Source organism: Rhinopithecus roxellana, chromosome 16, assembly GCF_007565055.1.
Source record: "Rhinopithecus roxellana isolate Shanxi Qingling chromosome 16, ASM756505v1, whole genome shotgun sequence".
In the NCBI taxonomy this organism is placed as follows: Eukaryota; Metazoa; Chordata; class Mammalia; order Primates; family Cercopithecidae; genus Rhinopithecus; species Rhinopithecus roxellana.
The window spans coordinates 38,185,500-38,204,872 of NC_044564.1; the positions used below are offsets into that span (position 1 = coordinate 38,185,500).

At 49.9% G+C, this 19,373-nt stretch overlaps 1 protein-coding gene across 1 annotated transcript in view; it reads right to left on the minus strand.

The window, feature by feature from the left end:
• Positions 1-18,806, minus strand: part of SEMA4D (semaphorin 4D) — a 136,991-nt gene extending 118,185 nt beyond the window's left edge. The window contains 1 exon segment of the mRNA XM_030919200.1: positions 18,661-18,806. The gene's annotated coding sequence lies outside the window, so the exon portion shown is untranslated.
• Positions 18,807-19,373: the final 567 nt, after the last annotated feature.

The window sequence follows — 19,373 nt, forward strand, 5'->3', positions numbered from 1 at the left end:
GAATAAATTTCTGTTGTTGGAAACCACCTAGGGTGTGGTACTTCTTATGGCAGCTACAAGAGATTCATCCCTGCGTCCCCTGTGCTCCTATGAAAAGGGATTGTTTCCTTCATGGTTCATTTACAGGGGAAGCAAGAAAGCCCCCAATACACAGACTACGAAAATGCGTGGGATGAGATGAAATGAATCATCCTCACTGCACCCTTGTTAGGGGTCTTCCCCTTGTTCACACTCCACTCTCCCACCCAAAACCTGAGTCCTAGGCCCCCTCAGCCCCCACTCCACCCCAAGGCCCTTCCTTCCCCATCCTTGGGTAGCCACCGCTTTTGTTCCTGTCACTGCTGCTGTGTTGCATGCTACCCTGAACTCAGCAGCCTGCAGCATGTTACTACACTCCTAATTCTGTGGGTGAGGAGCCTCAGCGGGTCCCAGCCTCAGTCAGCTCATCTCTGCTCCAATGTCCAAGGACACCAAAGCTGACACACCTAATTACCAAGGGCTACAGTCCTTGGAAGGCCTGTCCCCTCGCTTATCAGGGTCCTGAGTGGAGGGGACTGAATACCAGGGCTGCCCACTGGAGTTCCCATGGCTGCCCGTGGAGCTTGGGCTTCCTCACAGCATGGCTACCACAGGGCCAGCTCCTTCCTTGGCATCACAGGGCTCCCAGAGCCAGCATCCTGGTGAACAATGGGGAGGCCACATTGGTGGTCACTCAGCCTCACACCCACCACATTCCACCAATCAAGGCAGTCAGGAGGTAACCCAGATCCACGGCAAGGGGACAGACACTCTGCATCTCAGTGACAGCAATGGCGAGATTTGCCACCATGTTTTAAAAACAACTACAGCTTTTTGCCCAGCTCAGCCACCAGCTGTTTCCGATTTGCTCTGAGTTCTAACTCAGTGCTTGTGACTTCAACACTTCAGCCCCGTCCTCATTGGACAGCCTCACCCTCGAGATCCCCTCAAAGCCCCTGTATCCTCTATTGGTACATCCACACACCGTTCTCCTGCTAAAAGTAACACATCCTGTCCGTTCTCTTCCAACCCCCAACCTCTCACTGCCATCCCAGAACCTGGGACACACTAGGCAGGCACTGCACGCTCTCCGAGGGGTAGACGGCAGCAGATTGAGTGGACCCTGTGCAGCCAGAGACAGAAACTGTGAAGCTGAGAAACGCCATGTTAGGAATGACAGGGACGTGCTCACCTGGCCTGGGTGAGCAGGTGGCGGTGGGGCGGGATGCACAGAGGGCACAGCTGGAGAGACCCCCGAGGGTCCAGCAAGGGAGGCGAGGCCTATCAGCAAGCAGCAGGAGCTGGTTCAGGGGCCCCTTCTCAGAGGAGAGGGTTCAGAGCAGGGCTGGAAACAGGGTTCCATATGGGAAGTCTGAGACAAAATTAAACCACAGGTGCCAGCACGGAGACAAGACCTGCCCCAGGAAGTGGAGCCGTAAGAACTGGAGGGCCCCTGGTGTCCTGAAAGGAGAATAAAAAGCTAAAACACAGCCTGTGCGCAAGGACATTCAAAGTCTCATTCCTAACCGCCTCAAACTGGAAGCCGAGCGGGCAGCACAGTCATCCGTGGCAAATATAAATGTGCCTAAATTGTGGCAGACACACACCGGAAAATGAGGTGGCAAGGCAAGAGAAGAAGACCCTGGGTGAGCTCAAGCCAAATGTCACAGACGGATGCTGAGTGACACACACGAGGATGTGCTGCAGAATCCAAGGCACACAGAGTCAAGCCAGCCAAGATTAACCTGCGCTGTGATCAGCCGGGGAGTGGTGAGCAGGAGGGCCCAGGGCCCCTGTGCTCTGCTCCTCTTCCCGGGCATCGCACGGCTGGCTCCATTTGTGAAGATTCAAGGGCCGCACACTGAAGCTAGGTATGCTTCACAGTAAATTCTGTAAATATCTCACTGCAGAAGGAAGGAGGAGATGGAAAGATGAAAACAGCAAACCGGGCGAGAAGGCTTCGCCGCTGCTGCTTCCTATCGATGACCTTCCCTTGACTCCAAGAGGGGAAAGGAGGCAGGGAGAGTGGTCACCGCCCAGACGGGTAAGGGGATCCACTGCAAAGCAGGGGCCATGGGGCCGACCCAGCTGCTCCAAGAAGAAAGCAGCGAAGCCATTTGAGGATCAACCAGCTCACACCAGTCACAGCACTTGCAATGCCCACCATCCACTGGCTGGCTGTGTCCTGCTGCCCTCCTGGGACACATCCTCAGAGAAGGTGCACCAGCAAGGCCAGCAAGCAGGCCACACCTGGGTCACTCTGATGACCACGAGGCCACAGTCTCAGATCACGGAATCTGCTCTTCATATCAGCTCTGATCAGACAGGCACTTGGAAGGGTCACAACGCAAAGAACAGCACGGGCCACACCTGTTAGGATTTACACAGGCGTCAGCCACAGCCCTGATCCTCAGCAAAGCCTCGCAGACCCCGCAGCGGAAGGCCCCGCAAAGCTCAGGATAACTGCACTGTAGCAAATATCTCCTGTGCAGCAGAAGCCGTGCTCTGCCTCCTCCAGCAGCAAGGAGAGGGCCCCCAGCCCAGCAGTTTGGGGAGGGTGACACCAGCAGCAACGGACTCCCGGCCTGACACAATTCATGAATAAGGCTGTGCTTGGCAAAGTGTTTTTCCGTCTTTAGTAACTACAACACAAGTGCTGGAAAAGGCTTCAGAGTAGTCCTGACACAAAACGTCTCAGTGGAAGTCTCCAGATGACACCACCACTTACTTAGAGAATGCCACTGCGGCCTGAGCATGGTCTCCTCACTGAGAAAAGAGAAAGGGGAGAGAGTGTGTCTGGGTTCTCAGGGCTCCTTCAATTCCACCGCGAGACGTCTGTGCTAAGCCATCTATCCCTTCTGCAGCCCTAAATGTGCTAATTATTAAATGACACTCTCTTCCAGTTGAAATAAAACCTGTACCCACTGCTGGAGTCACAGAGCGGTTACTTGTAAATAAATGGAGTCTGTATCTCCCTAAAGGCTTGTTTCCAGGTCCTGCAGCGACTGGTGTCTATTTTAAAAATCGCCTTCTCACCACCTCTCTGGTCTTGCCAAGCTGGCAGAAGCCAAGCCCTGCTCCAACGCTGCTCTTGTGGAAGGAACTGGAACATGAGGATGGCAGGTCCTGCACGGAGAGACCTCAGCCCCACAGAACATCCAGGACGCAGCCGCTGCTTACAGGCGAGACCAAGGGAGCTGGGTGGCTTCACAGGATTCCACATTTGAAACCCAAGCCACTGCCCTCAGCATTCAAAGACAAGCCAGATATCCAATTCCGCCTGCTCAAGAGCTTTGCTTTGACCCAGTTTTCCTGCCCTGTTGTTCTCGGGCTTGCAGTCCAACACCAGCCCTAAGGCTGTAAGGCATGCCCAGCCCCAGAAATGTGGGGATTAGCCTCACTGAGAGGAAAATCAAGCGGTACAGGAATACACGGTCAAAGTCAGCCAACGTGAGAAATAAGATAAAAATACATAGTGTACACATATTGACTTCATGCTAAAATTTTCACACTTCCATACAGCCAGATGTCACATGGGGGTCAGTATTTCTCAATCTGGGGGTTGCAAACACAGTTTTTCAACAAATACAATCAAATAAAAATAGCAGGGGGTGTCACAGATAGTTAAGGGTGGCTGTTGTGAGCAAAACTTTTAGTGGCATGTGTGTATCTGTGTGCGCGTATGTGTGTGCGCGTGTTTGTGCGTGTGCTGCCTCACAATATAAAACGCTGTGGGTCACTGTCAGTGTCTGAAGCCAGCCAGGCATGAGACACCCACACAGCCAGGCTTCCTGACAGTCAGGAAGCTTTTGTATTGTAATAAAAAATGTTTTAGCAATATGGTCCATGCACTGAAACCTCTCTGAGGCTTGGTTTCAAACATGACACTGAATTCCACGTGCATCTCAGTTCAAACATAGGCAAGAAGGGCTATTACAGGAGTAATCTCATTTAATAGTCCCACAGTCCCCCACAACCACTGAGGGACAACTCCAGTAAGGAAGGGGGTAGGCCCCACTGAGGCCACGCACAAGGTGGCAGGCACAGAAGGACTTCCAGGCTCCCCCAGGAACTGGAGCCTTGAAGAGGATGCTGCGGTCACCCCGCCCTGCAGGCCCACCCGCAGCTGCACTGTGTCTGGGAGAGGCAAGCAAGGGCCGGCTGGCTTCACTGCCTGCGTGCCCTTCAGGAGCGGAGCAAGCTGCAAAACACCCACCTGTTCTGGGAACAAAGCACACATGACCAGTCTAGGAAAAGTGTGCAAGGCTCTCAAGACTCCGTTGCATATGGGGTGCGTGTGTGCTGTATGTGCTGTGGCACATGCAGCATATGACTGTGTGGTGTTATGTGTGGGGGTTGATATGTGGTGTGTGTGGTATGCATGCGTACAGTGTGTGTTGTGTGTGTTTTTGTGTGTGTGTGGCATGGTATGTGTATGTACCACGTGGTGGGTGTATGTAGTGTGTGTGGTGTGTATGGACTGGGTGTGTGGGGTGGGGAGGTATGCGTATGGTGTGTGTACACATGGGGGGTATGTGTGTAATATTTAGTATGGGGTGTTCATGGTGTGATGTGTGGTGTATGTATGCAGTGTATATGTAGTGTGTGTGTGGTGTGGTGTGTGTAGGTAGTGTGGTGTGTGTGTGTGGTATGTGACGTGGTATATGGATGGATGTGTTGTATGTTTTGTGTGTGTGGTGTGGCAGGTATGTGTGAAGTGTGTGGTATGGGGGGGTATGTGGTATGGTGTGTGGATGTATTGTGTGTGGTGGGTGTGTGTGCAATGTGTGTATACTGGGTGTGTGTGGTGTGGGGGGTATGTGTGTAGTGTGTGGAATGGGGTGTGTGGTGTGATATGTATGTGTGTGCTGTTTGGTGTGTGTATACTGGGTGTGTGTGGTGTGGGGGGTATGTGTGTAGTGTGTGGAATGGGGTGTGTGGTGTGATATGTGTGTGTGTGCTGTTTGGTGTGTGTGTACTGGGTGTGTGGGGGGGATATGTGTATAGTATGTTGTGTGCGTGCGTGTGTGCTCTAGAGCTACATTTTTCAACCTTTTCCTTTGTATTTCTCCTTTGTGATTTCCATAACAAGTATTGTTGCAGAAAATCAGAAAAATGCAGACAAGCAACAAGGAGAAAACAGAAGGCACGTCATCAACTAAACATCTGAGTCGCATTTTCGACAGTCTAGTGTTTTCTAGGCAGTTACAAGTCCTTGCCGTGCATGTTGGTTCACGAACTGTTCTTAGCACATGATGTATTATGCTGACTTTTCATCCCATTAGGCATATTTTACACTAGATTTTTAAAGAGTGACCAATGTGACTATGGCACCTCCTGCCTGTTTCACTGCAGTAGCTGCTCAGGTTATATCTGGATTTTCTATTTATAAACATTGAGAAATACCTTTTTCAATAAATGCTTCTTAACATTCATGATTCTTTAAATAAACTAAATGTCTAGTTCATTCAGACTCCAATGGCCAAAGGGTACACATGCCTTAGTCTTGAAAACACTAACCAGGCCAGGCGCAGTGGCTCACGTCTGTAATCCTAGCACTTTGGGAGGCCAAGACGGATGGATCACCTGAGGTCGGGAGTTCGAGACCAACCTGACCAACATGGAGAAACCCCGTCTGTACTAAAAATACAAAATTAGCCAGGCATGGCGTCACACGCCTGTAGTCTCAGCTACTCAGGAAGCTGAGGCAGGAGAATCACTTGAACCTGGGAGGGAGAGGTTGCAGTGAGGCGAGATCACATCATTGCACTCCAACCTGGGCAACAACAGCGAAACTCCGTCTCCAAACAAACAAAAAAAAAAAACCACTAACCAAGGGCCACCTCCTGGTGCTTGCATTAGATGCTGGACCTCAGTACAGAGCACCGAATCACAACTCCTGGCTTCACCACTTCTTGGCTGAGCAGCTTCAAGAATAACATTCTTATTCTCTCTGTTCTCACCTATAAAAATGAGAGGGAAGAACTGACCCACTCTTACAGGACTGTGGTCGGAATTCCATGAGACGGACAGAAAACGTTTGGCATATCATTTATAACAAGGTCACCATGAACATCATCTAGCATTCTTGTCCCATAACTTCTTGCCCTTCTCTCCAATCTGTGTCTTTCCAATTCATCACTCTGAAATGCCAGCGTTACTCCTGAGACACAGATCTGATCGCTTTATTTACTGCTCAAATACCTGCACAATTATGCTGAGTGAAAGAAGCCAGACTCAAAGGCTATAAACTGTATAATTCCTTCTATATGAAATTCTGGAAAAGCCTACAGGGATGGAAAACAGGTCAGTGGTTGCTAGGTTCCGGGGAAAGGAAACTGACTACAAAGGGGCACAAGAGAGAATTTTTGGAGTTATGAAAATTTTCCATACCTTGATTTGGTGATGGTTGTATTTACCAAAACCACATGCATTAACCAAAACTCACAGAATGGTGCATTTAACAGGAAAGATTTCACTGTATATAAAATTATAGCTCAATAAATCACACAAATAACCAGAACTGACTCAAACAGAAACAGAAAATCTTCATAGTCCTATGTTAAGGAATTGAACTCATAATTAAAAGCCTCTCCATAAAGAAAACCCCAGACAGGCTGGGCACAGTGGCTCACACCTGCAAGCCCAGCACTTTGGAAGGCCAAAGCAGGAAGATGGCTTGAGGTCAGGAGTTTGAGGCCAGCCTGGGAATCACAGTGAGACCCTGTCTCTGCTGAAATTCAGAAAAATTAGCCAGGCATAGTGGTGCATGCTTGTAGTCCCAGCTAATCTGGAGGTAGAGGCAGGAGAATTGCTTGAGCCCAGGAAGTCCAGGCTTCAGTGAGCCATGATTGAGTTATGATCGTACCACTGCACTCCAGCCTGGACAACATAGTAAGACTTGTCTCCAGAAAGAGGTGAGGGGAAGGGAGGGGACAGGCCAAGCCCAATCCTACAAAGACTATTCAAAAATAGTAAGAGGAACCACTTCCCAAATCATTGTGTGGGGCAAACTTTACTTTGATACCAAAATCAAAGATAGTACCAGAAAAGAAAATGATATCCCTCATGATATACCCACAAATATCCTTAATAAAATTGTGCAAATCAAATCCAGCAATATACAAAAAGGATACATCATGACCAAGTGGGATTTGTGCCAGAAATGCAAGAATAATTTAACATTCAAAAGTTAACCAGTGTAATTCACCATATTTACAAACAACAAATGAAAAACCACATGATCATCTCAACAGATACAGAAAAAGTATATGTGGAAATTCAACACCTACTCATGATAAAAGCTCTCAACAGATGAAAAAACTTCCACCGCCTGGTAAAAGGCACTTCATATCTTTACCTAACATCATACTTAACAACAACAACAAAAAAAAAAACTTGAAATTCTCCCTTCCTAAGATTGGAAACAGGCAAGAATGTCCACTTTTTACCACTTCTATTGATCACTGCGCTGAAGGTCCTAGAAGTGAAAGAAAAGAAGAAAAAGAAGTAAAAGGCATTCTAACTGGAAAGAAAGAAACTTGTCTTTATTCATAATCATCAGAATTATCTATATGAAAGATCTTGAGGGACTACAAAAAACGCTACTTAAATAGCTACTTAGTAAAGTTCACAGGATAAACAAAAATATTACAAAATCAATTGTATTTCTATGTATCGCAATTAACAACTGGAAAATAAAATTTTTAAAATCCACGTATCATAATACGAAATACCTATGAGTAAATCTGATAAAACATGTGTGAGACCTGTACACTCAAAACTATAAAACACTGCTAAAAGAAATTAAGGAAGATGAAAATAGAGGGAGATTCCATGCTCACTGGTCAAGAGACCAAATATTGTTACAACGTTTTTTCCCAAATTGATCTAAGGAGTTAATACAATTCTAGCCAAAATCCAAGCAGGCTTGCTGTAGAAACTGACAAACTGATCTTAAGTATATAAGAAAATGCAAGGGATCTAGAACCGACTCTGCAATTTTGAAAATGAAGTAAAATTGTCCCACTACCTGACTTCAGGAGTTACTACAGAGACAGTGTGGTACTGGGACCGATGAGGAACAAGCCATAATGGAACAGAACAGAATCCAGAAACAAAGGCACACAGATATGGTCAATTACTTTACAAACATGGTACCAACATAATTCACTGGGGAAAGAACAGGCTTGTTGTTGTTTTCTTATTTTAAAACAAATAGTGTGAGAACAATTGGATGTCCACATGTAAAACAATGAACCTCACTCCTTAGCTCTTTCCATTAAAAATTAACTCTAAATGAATCATAGATCTTTGGTGTTTTTGTTTTGTGTGTGTGTGCGTGTGTTTTGTTTTTGTTTTTGTTTTTGTTTTTGTTTTGAGATGGAGTCTCACTCTGTCGCCCAGGCTGGAGTGCAGTGGCACGATCGTAGCTCACTGCAAGCTCTGCCTCCCGGGTTCATGCCATTCTCCTGCCTCAACCTCCCGAGTAGCTGGGACTACAGGCACCCACCACCACGCCCAGCTAATTTTTTGTGTTTTTTGTATTTTTAGTAGAGACAGGGTTTCACCGTGTTAGCCAGGACGGTCTCAATCTCCTGACCTCGTGATCCGCCTGCCTCGGCCTCCCAAAGTGCTGGAATTACAGGTGTGAGCCACCGCGCCTGGCCAGGTCTTTTTTTTTTTTTTTTGGTCACTCAGGCTGGAGTCCGGTGGCATGATCTCGGCTCACTGCAAACTCCGCCTCCCAGGTTCAAGTAATTCTACTGCCTCAGGCTCCCGAGTAGCTGGGATTACAGATGTGCACCACAACACTGGCTAATTTTTGTATTTTTTAGTAGAGACGGGGTTTCACCATGTTGGCCAGGCTGGTATCAAACTCCTGACCTCAGGTGATCCACTCGCCTTGGCCTCCCAAAGTGTTGGGATTACAGGCATGAGCCACCACATCCAACAGAAATGGATCTCAGATCTAAACATACAAGTTACAATTACCACATTTTTGGAAGAGAACATAGAAAATCTTTATCACCATGGGTTAGACAAAGATTTCTTAAATAGGGCACAAAAAGCACAAACCATTAAAACAACTTAAAACCAAAAAGTCTGCCCATTGAAAGATATAACTAATAAAAAGGCAAACCACAGATTGAGAGAAAATATTTGTAATACAAGTATCTGACAAAGGGTTTGAGTCGAGAATATGTAAAGAACACTTACAACTCACATACAAGAAGACAACCAATTAAAAAGTGATCAAAGGATCTGAACAGACACTTCACAAAAGAATATACACAAATAGCTAATAAGCACATGAAAAGATGCTCAACTAAAACTCCATGGATACAGCACTACCACATTTCCACTAGAATAGCTACAATTAAAAAGACTGACAACAGCAAGTGTTGGCACGGATGTAAACCAACTGCAACCCTCATACGTTAGCAGTGGGAACGTAAAATGATACAACCGCTTTGGAAAGCAGTTTGCCAGATTTTCAATCAAGTTAAACATCTACTTACCATGAAACCCTGTAATTCCACCTATGGGTAATTACACAGGAGAAATAAAAACATATGTCCACGCTAAGATTTGCCCACGAATGCTCACAGCATTTCTTATACCATCTTTTATTGTGGTAAAATACTCGTAAGATAAAATTTACCATTGTAAAGCGTATAATCCAGTGGCATTTAGTACATTCGCAATGTTACGTAATCATCACCACTATCTAGTTCCAGGACCTCAAAAGGAACCCCAATGCATATTAAGTGTCCACTTCCTATTTCCCCACCTCCCAGCCCCTGGCAATCACTAATGTGTTTTCCGTCTGGAAGGATCTGCCCATTCTGAACATTTCATATCAAGGGAATAATACAATATGCAGCTATTAATCTGTGCCTGGCTACCTTGACTTAGAATAATCTTTTTGAGATTAATTCACATTGTAGCATGTACCAGTGCTTCATTCCTTTTTATGGCTGAATCATGGGCCATGTATGAATATACCACATTTAGCTTACCCATTCATCCACTGCTGGACATCCGGGTTTCCATCCTTTGGTTACTGGAATAGTGCCACTATGAACAGCCACATATAAGTTTTTGTGTGAGTCCCTGCTTCCAATACCTTTAGGTACATACCTAGGAGTGGGAGTGCTAGGTCATACGGTAATTCTGTATTTAGCTTTTTGAGGAATCTCCAAACTTTTTTCCAAAACAGCTACACTATTTTACATTTCTATCCGGAGTGTATGAGGGTTGTAATTTCTCCATAACTTCACCTACGCTTGTTATTTCACTCCCCACTTTTTTTTTTTTTTTTAATTAAAGCTAGCAGGGTGCGAGGTGTTATCTCACTGTGGCTTTAATTCACATTTCCCTAACAACTAATGATGTTAAGCACCTTCTCACATGTTTATTGGCCGTTTGCATATATCACCTGTGCTGACATATTTACCCATGTTTTAACTGGCTGTCTTTGTTGTTGAGTTGTAGCTCCCAGCACTTTGATTCACAATAACCCAGAAGAGGAAACAATTCAAATGTCCACCAACTATTCAGCAATAAAAAGATATGAAGTGCTGGTATGCACAGCAACATGTAAGAATGTCAAAAACATTATGCAGAGTGAAAGGAGTTAGACACAAAGAGTATGCAGATGGTCCCCCATTTACAATGGTTTCATTTATGATTTTTCGACTTTACAATGGTGTGAAAGACATTCGAATCCAGTAGAAATGGTACTGCGAGTATCCACACAACCATTCCGCTTTTCACTGTCAGTGCAGCATTCAATAGATTATATTCAACACTTTATTATAAAAAAGGCTTTGTGTTAGATGACTCTGCCCCACTGTAGGCTAACAGAAGTGCTCTGTGCACATTGAAAGTGGGCTAGCCTAAGGTACGCTATTGGGTGGGTCAGGTGTATCAAACACTTTTTTGACTTAGGATATCTTCAACTTAATGATGGGTTTATGATTAGGATGTAATCCCATCACAAGTCTAGGAGCAACTGTCAAATATATGCTCCCACTTTGAAAGTATTGAAGAAATAGGCCGGGCGCGGTGGCTCAAGCCTGTAATCCCAGCACTTTGGGAGGCCGAGATGGGCGGATCACGAGGTCAGAAGATCGAGACCATCCTGGTCTACACGGTGAAACCCCGTCTCTACTAAAAAATACAAAAAACTAGCCGGGCGAGGTGGCAGGCGCCTGTAGTCCCAGCTACTCGGGAGGCTGAGGCAGGAGAATGGCGTAAACCCAGGAGGCGGAGCTTGCAGTGAAGTATTGAAGAAATAATCCAATCTATAATAATCTAATCTATGCAGATCTGTAATTGCTGGGAAGAGGGGGTTGAGTGAAAAGAGGCAACAGGGAAATTTAGAGGGATGCTTAGGGCCATAGGGTCTCTGTGGCAACTGCTCACCTCTGCTGCAATAGCAAAAAAGCAGCCACAGACGATTCTGATATAAATTGGCCCAGCGCCCTTGACCTGCAGGTCTAAGCTTACCAAATCCTGGTCTATATCCTGATTACGGTGTCAGTCACGTTGCCAAATACATGTGTCAAAATTCAGTTAACTGTGCATTTGAAGTGAACATGTTTTGTCATAATTCATGTTAATAAAACTGAGTAAGACAACATTGCCTCTAGTAGGACTCCATGTGGAAAGCACCCCGAGTCTAAGGTGCATCCAACCTGGGGACCACTACTTTCTCCCCGTGGGCCTGTCCAACCCATTCCCAAGTGCGGGCCTTTGTCTTAGGGCAGCAGTTCAAAAGCCTCTGGGGAGCCTGTTAAAACAGACGGCTGAGGCTGGCCACTGAGGCTCACACCTGTAATCCCAGCACTTTGGGAGACCGAGGGGGGTGGATCACCTGAGCTCAGGAGATCGAGACCATCCTGGCCAACATGGTGAAACGCCATCTCTACTAAAATACAAAAAAGGTAGCCAGGGGTGGTGGTGTATGCCTGTAGTCCCAGCTACTCAGGAGGCTAAGGCAGGGGAATGGCTTGAACCCAGGAGGCAGAGGTTGCAGTGAGCAGAGATCACACCACTGCACTCCAGCCTGGGCGACAGAGCAAGACCCCGTCTCAAAAAAAAAAAACAAAACACAGCAACAACAAAAAAAACAGATGACCGGTCCCACCCCACAGTTCCAGACGCAAGGGAGACTCTGCACTTCCCAGGAGTGCAATGCTGCTAGTGCAGGGACTACTCTCAGAGAAACACTCTCGCATTCCTCCAGCGTTCAGTCCACGTGGAACTGAGAGTCCATGTTGCGGGCAAAATGCAGGTCATCCCTGCCGGGCCTGGAGACAATGCCAGCACTCACTAAGGTGATGAGGAAAATGCTCACAGTCCACCAGTGACGGGACAGCCCCATGCATCTGTGGGCTCTGGGCCAAGAGGAGGCACGACACACACCAAGAGTCAACAGCAGCTCGTGGAGACCCTCCACCGATGGGGCGGCCCCAGCCAGCCTCTGTCCCTCCTGCCCACCTCACAGCTTCTTCCTGCTCTGCTCCATCCTTCCCTTCAGGATGCAAACCTTCCAAGTGGGCCTCCCTCAGCCCTATCTGTCCATGATCCCTCTCTACTTCCCCACTCCCCTTCACAGCAGCAAAATTCTTGAAAAAGCTAAGGGCCCTGCTGTCCCAAATTCCCCTCCTTCCTTCTCTCCAGAAACTCACCCCATACTTCAGCCCATCATTCCAGACCATGTGGATAAACCCCAGGTTGTCCTTGGTTCTCACCTTCATGGCCTCCAGTCACCCTCCCTCTCTCGCAAGCTGCATGTGGCCTCCAGGACGCCCTCAGACCCCTCTGGTTTTCCCCTACCTTGCTGGCCACACTTTCTTGGTTTCTTGTCCCAGGCTCCGTCCTTGGACCTCTTCTCCATCTACCTTGACTCCCTAGTGGTCTCATCCAAACTCCCTTCCAAAATGTCATCTCTATAGCTATAATATATTGCCAAGATTAGGGTCCCAGTTCAGAGCACTCCCCCAAACTCCAGACCCCTTCCTCCACCTTCCTCCTTCCCACCTCCACTGCGACACTTCAGTAGGGCTCTCACCTGTGCTTTCTTGAGAGCCACATCATCCCTCTGAATCCTCACAACTGCTCCCCTGCAGACCTGAGCCTCAGAGCAATGGCAACTCTACCCTTCCAACACCACATCCAAGACTCTTGGGTCATCCTGGACCCCTCTCTTGCTGCAACAGCCCTCATGGGATCCATCACAGTCCTATTGGCTCCGTCTTCGCAGAACACCTGGAATCAGCCTGCCTCCCACCTGAGGAGGCTGCCCAAGCTCCCGCAAGGCCCACCCCGCACCACCCTCCTGCCATTGCTCATGTGTGCCTAAGTGTCCCCTCACCACTCCTCACCTCTCCTACATCTAGGGCTCAGCAGGGCACAGGGGCCACCTGATTTTAAATCACAACCACCCTCTCAACAAACCACTGGCCCCTCAAGCGGCTGGACCTGGAACTATCTATCTCCCCTCTCATTAGCCTCCCATCTCCCTCCACTTGACCATATCCCCCAGCACCCCCAGCCATCACTAACATTCAATACATGTTTTCTGGGGAAGCAGTGAAACTTCATCACTAGGACAAGTGCAAGAGTTGGGAGGGCCCTGAAAGGTAAGCAGTTCCTTCACGTCGAGAACCCAAGACACAGGAGCATCACCCACCAGGGCCCAAAGGTGCCAGCACTGTGACCCGCCCAGATGGCTCAGCTCCTTGTAGGCCCTCAGAAGGAGGGGGCTCTACAGGATAAGAGTGATCCAGATGGGGGGAAAGAATGTGCATCCACCCACTGGGTGGTTCTGTGCAGGCGTGAAGGCAGGCGGCTCCTGGCAGCACAACAATGAATGTGTGCCAAGACCCTCAGCCCTCAAAGATGGCCCAGGGCTCAGAGCCCCGCCACAGCCCTGCTGCAGCACCCGGCTGTGCCCTCACAGCACATGGGACACACCAGTCAGGAGCAACAACAAACGAAAGTTCCCAAACTCACAGTGAGAACCAAGTGGGCCAACTGCAGGCCTAACGGGAAACTTTCTGTCCTTCCAAACAAAATCAAAACACACATACAAATCAGAGGGCCCAGCAAACACCCAAATTCTACATCAAGGCAAATTAGGTTCTGGCTGCTCAAGCAACTCTAATTTCTCGCAACAGATCAGGAAAACACAAAAACTGTTACAATTCTAAGCAACTTCTACTTTTTACTTTGTAGACTTCCATGCAGCATGCACCACTTACGTTTCTGCTATAGCTTTAGGTTACTTAACATATTCTCTACTAAATGGAAAGAGAAAACAAAGGCACCGCGGAAAATGCTGGAACAAGCCCCAGGTCCAGGTTAGCCAACCGGCAATGAGGATCCCCCGGTGCAGGCTCCAGACCAGACTCGGCCTTCATTTCTGTACTGAGTGTAAGGATGACCCTTCTGTGGCTGGACTGTACTATTATTTAATTGTCAGGGTCTTCATTTTGTCTCCCCTAATGCTAAGAGTAGCGTATTGATTTCTATCTTTCACAGTCCACAAAGCACATATTCAGAGGGTCAGTAACTATTGATTTATTGATTGCCTCACGGAAGCCAATGCATCTGTTATTAAGATGTGTAGAAACATGAACTTCCACAAATCAAATTCTATTTAAAATGCCAGAGGAAAGTATATGACCTAATGAAGACCACTTTTTAAAAATTCATTTTGTAATTATAAAAATAATTCTTTGTAACAGAAACAAACCATACATAAGTACAAAAAGAAGATAAAGGACAGGTTCCCTCTTCCTCTTCCCTCTCCTCCCCCCACACACACTCACTCACATTCACACACACCCCACCCTTTGCTAACTGTGAAGTGCTGCTTTCACTCGGGGCTGTGTCCCTAGAGCCTGGGGCAGCGCCTGGCACCAGGTCCACACACACACCATAATGATCTGCTGAATGCCAGGTGTGTGTCCTTCCAGATGGGCTTCCGTGCTGAGTGCCTGCACTTGTGCATGGAGAGGGTACATTGTCTATACTCTACACTAAGGAGTGACGTTTCTACTTAATATATTGGCACATCTTTTAAAGTAAACCTTTGAATGATGCCATCATGAAGTAAAGAATCCAATGGCATGTTTTACAGGGAGGAACTGGAGATCTCCGATTATTATTAACTTTTTATGATGGAGAATTTTCAAAGTGCACGGAAGTAGCCAGAACAGAACAAAGAACCCAGGCACTCTCATCCAGACCCCAAACTGTCCACTCAGACCATCTCGCCCCTCCTCATCCCCTCTGCTTCCCCACCTCACACTAATCTGAGGCAGATCCCAAACATCATTTCATCTATGAACACCCAGTATCTATCGCTAAAGGATGAAGATTATTCTAACATAACCACAATGCAGTGATTAAGGAATTCCTTAAAATCATCATTCACTCCAGAAACGTCCATGAGACACATCAGTAGCCTAATTTTCAAAGGAGTGATTCTTGGATCAAATGCTGATCCAAGTGACAGCTCTGGATCAGGCTTTGATCAAAGCCAGAAATCCTGGGATGCCACTTAGATGTGACCCAGGGCAGGAATGCAGTCATTGCTTTCATGGGCAGCATCTGAAATTTCTGGACCAAATAACAGGACCCTGCCTACCCCCCACTGAGGCTTGCACAGGTGCTGTGGGAAGGTGGCTGTGAGGTTCTACACCTTCAGACTGTTGTTGATGCCCCAGGGGTAGCAGCAAGGCAGTAGGAAGCTGGGGCCCCTGTTGCGACACCCCCAGGTAAAGGCAAATTCACTCAGGGAGGGTCACAGAAGCTGGAAAGTGAGCCACAAGCAGCAAAGCAATTTGCTTATCCTAAGGATCGCCTTAATTAGCGTGCGGAAAACACCACCCAGCTTCCAGGGAAGGCCCTGGCACACCCTCTCCACCTGACTGAATCAGCAGCTATCTCCTCCTAATAAATCTCTGCTTTCCCATGTCATCTCCCAACAGCAAAGTCCCCAGCAAACCTCTCCCTGTCGTGTGCAGGGGAGCCTGCTCCACCCCTGCTCTACAAGCTCAGCTCTTGAGTGACACCTTGAGACTTCCAGGACAGCCCTGGACGCTGGATGGCAATGGTGATGGGGATGGGGATGCAACGGGCAGGGCTGAGGAGCTGCACCTACCAAGCCCAGGGCGGACCCTGGCCCAGGGAAGAGAGGACCCATCCCAGGTGCCTCTGCCACCTCCCTTCTCACCTTCCAGTTTTCTTCCTGGAATTGTCCAAGTTCAAAGAAGAAATAACTGCCCTGGTTGGGAACAGCAGGCAGCAGCCTTTCTCTCAGCAACCAAGCTCAACAGTCAGCCCATGGGACGTTTATTCCTGTATTTCCACATGGCAAGTTTCACCCCCATGGGTCCTAGCTCCAACCCCGGAGCTCTGGCTCCAGGGGGTCATGAGGAGAATCTGCAACCAACCTCCTGGACCCACCCATCCCTCTCTCCCCACCAGAAATGGAGCCAAGAGAGGCAGAAGCCTGAACAGGCTCAATCCAGAAGCACAGAAGATAGAGAAAATCATTGATCTTTGCAATGCATTATTGATTTTGCTGTTGTGCTGGCAGCAGCAGACGTTCCCTCCCTCCTCAGTCAAAGCCGGCCATTAGCACGCACTCCCAAGCTTTGGCCTAGACACACCCGCTTGGTGTGGGGAAAGTGGCTCTAGATAACATCTGCCTCCAGTGGTCCACATGGAAAGGACTGTCCACAAGTGGATGATGTCACCAAGGACATCTCCCTGGCCCCAGACCCACTGGACAGCTAGTGCAACATGGTCGCTGGTCTTGCACTCCAAATCTCAGCCCAGGACCCCTGGCACTCAGAGAGGGGTCTGTGCAAGGCTGCATTTTCAGCAGACTCTGGGTGTGCTTGTCAGGAGGTGGGCCCCCTCCCATGGAGTCCCTCTCTTGTGCTGTGCTGCAAGACCCTGGGCTAGCATGGCAGCTGGGGCTCGGCTTCCCCACGGTGGCCTTTGCCTCTCTGCACTTTGAAATACAGCCACTGAGTTCCTCCGTCTACCAACTCCTAAGCAGCCCACCCTCCTGGGACCCCAGGGCTGCTCCTAGCACCAGTGATGTGTTTTTATTTATTTGTTTGAGTTGCTGAGTGTACCCCGTACACTTTTCTCAGTCTGAAGGTCTGGCCTTCTGGGGGGGCAGTCTTTGCCCATAGAAACAGGCCAGCGCATCCCTCATCCTCCCACCCCAGCCTCCCTGGAGGGTATGCTGAGCCCGCCTGCTTTCTTCTTCTGGCTGACGACTACCAAGACATGATATACACAGACACCAACTGTCAAAATGACAATCAGGGCATTATCATCTCTACCAGAATCCTGCCCCTGCACTGGCCAGAGCTGCCTGTTTCTGGGACACAGTAAACATTACCAAATAACCTCGCCTGGGCAGCCAACAGGCAGGCCCCAGGCCTTGGACACATATGAGGTGACAGGCCACTAGTGTCACTTCACCCCCAGGAAAGGAAACTTCCGTTCAGTGGCGCCTGGTGGATTTGAAAAGACTCAGAGCAGCAGGGTGAGATGCTTGGCCCCAGGCCCCACGTCCAGCTTGGCCTTCGGGGGCCTGGCCACCCACCAGCCTGGGATGTGCTCAACACAGAGTGAGGTTCTCAAAACAAAAGCAAAGCAACTTCATGTGGCAAACGTTCCGGAAAGCAGGACACAGCCCTCAATACCAGGCCTCCTTTGACGCAAACTGCCCACCTACAGACTCCCATTCACCCACCCCCGCACCTATCCCCCAAAATACGAAGCCAGATAAATAAAGAGGACAACCACGAGCTCAGTTCTCCTTTACATGTTTTTACTGGCATAACCCCAGTAGAGCCAGCCCCTTGCAGCTCACCAGGCGGCTGCAACAGGTGCAGCCCAAGCTAAGGCTTGTGGTTCTCCTGGGTTGTTCTACAATAATGCAGCCAAAACCCTAAAAGAAACCGAGGCCTGCAGCTGCAGCACTTACTGCCAAGGCGGCGACCTGACCACTGCGGCCCAACCTGCCCCACCTGTCTGAGTGCGCGGCGCCGGGGCCAGCGCACAGGGGCCGCGGCCTCCGCAACCAAAATAGAAGCCCGCGGGGGCCCGGCCGGAGCCCGGGCTGGCCGGAACGAGGCCTGACCTGGCGGGGCCAGACCCGGCGGGCCGGGGCGCGACGGGGCCTGGCCGAGCGCGCCGCCCCCTCCCTGGCCCGGGTCTGCAGCGCGCCCCCGCTCCCCCGCGCCCAGGGGAGCTACCTGCGCGCAGGGACTGGGGAGCCAACCTGGAAGGAGAGAGAAGGCCGGGGAGGGATCCGGGAGGGATCGCAGAGGGGTTCAGGGGGTCGGAGGGGTTCAGGGAGGGGTCCGGGTAGGTGTCTCCCGGAGGCGTCCCGGGAGGGGCCCCGGGGGGATCCAGGAAGGAGTCCAGGGGTCCGGGGGATCCCAGAAGGGAGCTCCTGCAGGGGTTCGAGGAGGGCCCCGAGGGTCCGGGGAGGAGCCTAGGGGTGTGGAGCAGGGGCTCCGCGGAGGGTCCAGGCCGCCCCCAGCGCACCTGCCCAGCCTCGCGCGCCCTCCCTCCCGCGCCAGCCCAGCCGCTTACCTGGAGCGCGCCTTCTGCCCTCGGCGGCTCCCAGCCGGGCGAGTTCGGGCGCCAGGAATGGCGGCGGCGGCGGCGGGAGGCGGCCGGGCCGGGGAGGGGGCGGCGGGGAGGCCCGGCGGCGGCGGCGGCGGCTGGGATGCTGCGGCGCGCGAGGGCGCGGAGGCCGGCGCGGGGACGGAGGGCGCGGGGCGGGCGCGCAGGCCCCTCCTCCGCTCCCCCTCCCTTCCCGCCTCCTCCCCTTTCCCTTCCCCTCCCCCTTCTTCTCTTCCCTCCCCTGGCCCCGCCCCTTTCTTCCTCCTCCCTCCTCCTCGCCCCTGTTCACCTCCCTCCTTCCCCTCCCCCAACCTCTCTTTTCCTCCCTTCTCTTTTTCTCGTCTTTCTTCACCTTCGTAACACCCTTCCACCTCTCTCTCCTTCTTCCCACTTTTGCTTCCCACTCCTTCCTCCTCACCTCCCATCTCTCTTGCTTCCCCGCCAGGCCCAGAGGGTTATCCCTCAGCCCTGGCTTGGTCTGTGCTGAGTCAAGCACCCGTTCCCAGAACCAAGAGGTGCCCTGTCACCCTCTTCCTCACCAGCTGTTAATAGACAGGCTTGCCCCTTCTGGGGTCCTGGATGAACCCCACCCTTTCCAGGCCTCCCCCAAATCCCCCAGGTTTTTTTCACCCCCAGACCCTGAGCCAGCTCTTCTGAGAACCAGACCTGCAGTGTGGGTG